Here is a 6,085-nt window from a genome sequence, read left to right on the forward strand (position 1 = left end):
TACACTCATGCTACACCCCCTATGCATTTACACACAATGGCCCAAAAGAAGCTTTCTAATGCTGTACTGATTTCTCTACTACTTTTCATTCAAGAATTACTTCACTTGGTTTTAGGTCACACAATTAAATTAATTCATCCATTATACTTTACAACATTTAACCTTCTTTTACTATTTTAAAGTGACTACTACTAGCAGACACGCACTCACACTTCAGTGATTAATGTTGACATTTTTATTCTCTTATTATAGTCCTAATTTCATTCATGTCCCAAACACAGTGTCTTTTATGATCCTTTGTGCTTTTTTTAACACTGTGACCATCGTCTTACAAATTTATGGACTGATGAACAAATTGACACTGTGGTCACACATCTAGATCCAGATGTATTTACAGATTGTTTCATCAGGTCCAAGAATTACCTCAGCTGAAGCGTGAAATAAGATTAAAAATGTATACACTGAAACAACAGGCCTATTTAGTAGTAAGTGTATCACATTAAAGAGAAGGTTTGCCATAATTATTTAGTAAGACCTCAACAGTTTATCTCATAAGTAAGGTATAGCATCTCATAATTATGACTTGCTAACTCATAACAGTGCTACCTTTATTATCTATCAATAATGAGGATCATTTCTCATTAATATTTGGTAATAATATTTGAGATGGCAAGTCAGAAAATTTGAATGAAATGTCAATTTTACAATTTCACTATTTATATATCTAAAAAGAAAATACACTATAGTTACTTAATACATTCATACATAATATTGACTGAAATTTATATAGAATTATTTACATGATTATACTATTTATATTTATAATTATGGGTAAATAAACACCTTTTTTAAATTCGTTCTGCAGCACATGGTTTAATTTAATTAAGCGTTGCACTTTCAACATTTTATATGAACATTGCTTTGACGTTTTGTAGCAAATTCAGCAGCTCTACAGTTTCATCTGAAATGAAAATTTTTGTTGCTCCTGTGAAAGTGTGTAATATAACTGCCAAAGGTCAAAATGTCATACACTACTGTACATTTTAAATGGTGTTACTTCAAAGCTGTTTGGAGGCAGTGTCACCAATTAGCTGTGGCAGAGTGTGCCCCTCTGACCTCTGACCCCTGCTGAGCTCTCCTGCCAATTCCCCCTTTGGGGCTCAGCTGGAATTGATGTAGTGCCCATTCTCTTCAGGCTCCTAAACACGCAGCCACATTCGCCCCTAAACTTCCATTTTCTGTTTCTTTGTCCCTGGCCTCTGTTCTCGGTGTGTCCAGCTTGATCCTTGTGTTGACCTCTGTGTCCTTTGTGGAAGTGGAACCCCATCGTGGTCCTGCAGTGTTGCTCGTCCATAAACACACACTGCACAGAGCTGCCTTCTACTGAATGGATTAAAAAAATGCCTGAGTGCATTATAACCATTTATAAATGGTACAATGTACAATTCTCAGCAGATGTTCAGAGGATAATGAATGGATTGTTTTTTGTATACAAAATCCTGTATCAGTTTTTAAATTTTTTTTCTATTCTTTCCCATTCTTTTCCCATACTTTGAAACCTACAGTTACCTTATATTGTTTTAAATAATCAGTGGACAAAAACCCAGTACTCGCACTCAAAGTTTACAAGACCTTTTCCTTCTTTTGTAAAGGTCTGATTTTGGACATACAATGTTTTGTTCTAACAGTGGCAAAATAAATCTTCTTATATGATCTTGTAATTTATAATCAGCAAATAGTTCACCATGTAGATTTACTATACATTCTTAGAAAAAAAAGTTATGGAGGAAGTACATTATTGGTCACTAAACATGCAAGCAGTGTAAATGTGCCTCTAAAAGGTACAACAGTGGTTTTAAAGTCCAGTTGTGTTCCTTAAAGGTACACTAGAAGGAGAGGTAAATATTTGCAATCTCTCATTATAGAACTGTCTTACAAATCATTTCGACACATTTTGGTAAATGGCAAAATATTGCAGCTGCCATGCAGCTCTCGCCTCTAATGCTTTATTTTATAGTAACTCGCAGAAAACTGTTCTAGGCAGTGGGGGTGATAAGAACCAGACATCAGAATTCTGCCTTGACAAGCTACTTTTCAAAAACTTTACAAAACATTGTTACCAAAACATTTCTATGATTCAAATATTGGTCTAAAACTATTACTTTTTGTATTGCCAAACAAAAAGGTAAGTGTATAGTGTTCAAGGCAAATTAGTCCCAAAAGTCCCTTTAGATGGGGATAGTTATAAGTTTTAGTGCTCTACCTCAATCAGGGTGCTGGGAAAAACTCATAATCCTGAGCATTAACAACTCCTTGGAGGTTTTCAAATCCAATATCCCAACAGCTTAGAAGTTGATATTAAAACTCCAATTCCAGTGAATTTGGAATATTGTGTAAAACCACTAAAAACAGAATACAATGATTTGCAATTCCTTTTCAAAAGTTCAATTGAATACACTACACAGGCAAGATATTTAATGTTCAAACAGATAAACTTAGTTTTTTTTTTCCAAATATTCACCCATTTTGAATTTGAGGCCTGCAATATGTTCCAAAAGAGTAGTGACAGGGGCATGTTTACCACTGTGTTACATCACATTTCCTTTTAACAACACTCAATAAGCGATTGGGAACTGAGGACACTAATTGTTGAAGCTTTGTAGGTGGAATTCTTTCCCATTCTTGCTTGATATACAATTTCAATTGCTCAACAGTCCAGGGTCTCTGGCGTTGTCTTGCTGACATAAGCAGGGACGTCCCTGAAAAAGACGTTGCTTGGATGGCAGCATAGGTTGCTCCAAAACCTGTATGTACCTTTCAGCATTAATGGTGCCTTCACAGATGTGCAAGTTACCCATGCCATGGGCATTAACACACCACCATACAATCAGAGTTTTGAACTTTGCACTGATAACAATCTAGACAGTGCTTTTCCTCTTTGGCCCAGAGGACACAACGTCCATGATTTCCAAAAACAATCTGAAATGTTGGCTTTTGGCCTTGCTTCTTACTTGCAGATATTTCTCCAGATTCTCTGAATCTTTTGATTATATTATGGACTGTAGATGATGAAATCCCTAAATTCCTTGCAATTGTATGTTGAGAAACGCTGTTGGACGTCTTAAACTGTTGGACGACTTGCTTGTGCAGTTGTTCACAAAGTGGTGAACCTCACCCTATCCTTGCTTGTGAATGACTGAGCCCTTTGGGGATGCTCATTTATACCCAGTCATGACACTCACCTGTTTCCAATTAAACTGTTCACCTGTGGAATGTTCCAAACAGGAGTTTTTTGAGCATTCCTCAACTCTTTTCAACATCTCTTTTGTTGCCCCTGTTCCAACACTTTTGGAACTTGTTGCAGGCCTCAAATTCACAATTCACAAAAAACAAACAAAAAAAAACAATAACATTTATTTGTTTGAACATTAAATATCTTGTCTTTATATTGTATTCAATTGAATATAATTTGAAAAGAATTTGCAAATCATCATATTCTGTATTTATTTATGTTTTACACAACATAAATAACTGGAACTGAGGTTGTACTTCAAAGTAAGATATAATTCAATTTTGGCAGATATACTTTAGGTGAAAGCAGTACCTTTTGGTGCCCTTCCTCACTCGGGGTGCTGCAAATGACTTGAGTAAATGACTTCTCCTGGACGTTTTAAAATTTGTTAGCACTCAATATCTCAAGAATTGATTCAGAGCTTAGAGTTGCTCTTCCTCACTCAGGGCACAGGAAAACTTCAGATTCCAATTTAATCTTTTTTTAATCTTTCTTTAATCTTCTTTTATTTATTGTTTGTTTGTGTTTGATTTATAATAACTTTTGAACATTTTTTTAAACATGTCTTTCCATTTGTTGTACTACTTTAATTGTTTTACTCTTTACCATTCCTTATTTTATTATATAATTTTTGTTTTAATGAATTTCTGTAAAGCACTTTGAGCTGCATTTAGTATGAAATGCGCTTTACAAATAAAAATTATTAAGTTATTATTATTATTATTATTATTATTATACAGAAGAAACCTATTCATTTACTGGTCATATTTGAGAAAAAAATCAAACTGCTGTTTAATGTGTTAATGTCATCACCACAGTTAAGAACATAATTTCTCTACAAAGCTCCATTTTACATTAACTCACACTGAATGATTTTTCTTTACATCTCAGCTACTTAATTACACAGAAAATAAATAAATAAACCCAATTCCCTTCAAGTTATTTAACTGGGCAATAAGGAGTTCAAAAACCAACACAAACCAATTTCCACATAAGTTGTAGGCAATACTTTTTCAGGATGAACATACACAATAACTTTAACAGTGCAGTTGTCTGTATTGTTAACTTACTGCTATTTATAGGATGCTAATAGGCATGTCTCTCTCTCTCTCTCTCTCTCTCTCTCTCTCTCTCTCTCTCTCTCTCTCTCTCTCTCTCTCTCTCTCTCTATACTGCCCTATTCAGAAAGAAGCCATAAAAAGAGCAGCAGTAAGATCTTTAGTGGCTCCCTGGAGGCAATATCAAAGACCTCATTGATAACCAAACAGGGAGGCATCATTGGGTTACAAGTGTATACTCAGTAGGACATTCTCTTTCATAACTATGCATGGCAGTCTTTAGGGCACATTGATCTGAGGACAAAAAAAGGCCCAGTCACAGTGATTTAGTGGGTGCTGGTACATTAGAGCTCCACACTGTTACAAAAAATGTTTTGCTCATTAACAGCATTAAGTAAATCCTCAGGCAATTAGTCAAGTCTTGACTGTCTTTAACATGGAAAGGGGAATACTCTTAATGTAAACATATCTGTTCAAACACTTTTTAGGGCTAGACAATAATTCAACCTGTCTTTTCAATAACAATTTCATTTTTTTAACACATTTTAATTTTTTTCAATATCCATTATTTACCGCTTCTGTCACTGAGTGACATTGATTACAGGGCACTGCTGTCAGTTCTTTGCACTCGTTTTTGAATTTGGTTTAAAATAATTAATATTGACAAAGCCAAGAAGATTATGTTTGATGGAATGATATTATAAAGTTCACATCCATATTGCAATTATATCTTATCAACCAAATTTAAGAAATATATACCATGATGTAAATTTTGGCCATATCATCCAGCCCTACGTTTATGGATGACTATTTGGGTAAGTGCATCTTTACATATACAGTGCTGCATTTGGCAGAATTTTAAATTTCCCCAGGACTTACAAGTCTTAACCATATTACAAATGGAGGTGAATTTTTTGTTAATAGTTTAGCCCAATGACTCTTATTGTTTGAGCACTGTGTGTCTGTAAAAGTCTACAGCACTGAAGGTTCTACTTTTTCTGGCTATTTGTTGATATGAAGAAAAATCAAAAGCACTGTAGAACATTTTTAAAATGGAAGTGTTCTGTTCACACGTTTGAAAACTTCTTCACTATTCCAGAACGACTGTGTTATTCCAATATTTTTTCAAAGAACATAATATTTCGTATTTTTTCATTAATTTATTTAAGTTTACATTGAGTTGGATTTGCATGGTATTGTGTATATTGTACTTTGGCTGTGTATAATCCTTTCAGTTTGTGCAAATTATGAGTACACATTTATTTTATCAAGTTATTTTATATGTAAATATTTCTTCACACATTTGAAGAAATGGAATTATGATATCAATTTAGTAATATTAAAAATTAAAAAGGCATTTGTAATGTTACACATATAGATTTTAAGGGGGAAAATCTTTCCTCAAATTTTTAAAAAAGATTTTTAAAAATGTTTAAGTGTTTCATTCATTTTTTGTATGGAGGCAAAAGAGCTTCTGGAGGAATCCTATACAAACACTGAGGAAACACACTAAACTCCTTACATGCAGTGACAGAAGGTGGGGATTGAACTCCAGGACAACCCCAGGACCCTAGAGCTGTGTAGCAGTGCCATAGTGTCACCAAATAATATTCCTACAAGCACTTTCAAAAGCATTATTTTCAAAAGCATATATTATTCAAAAGATTATTGATGCAACAGAATTATTGACGTTAACTGGCCATTGTTTAAAACTGTACTAGTTCCCATGGACAGC

Source organism: Hoplias malabaricus, chromosome 1 (genome assembly GCF_029633855.1).
Source record: "Hoplias malabaricus isolate fHopMal1 chromosome 1, fHopMal1.hap1, whole genome shotgun sequence".
Taxonomy (NCBI): Eukaryota; Metazoa; Chordata; class Actinopteri; order Characiformes; family Erythrinidae; genus Hoplias; species Hoplias malabaricus.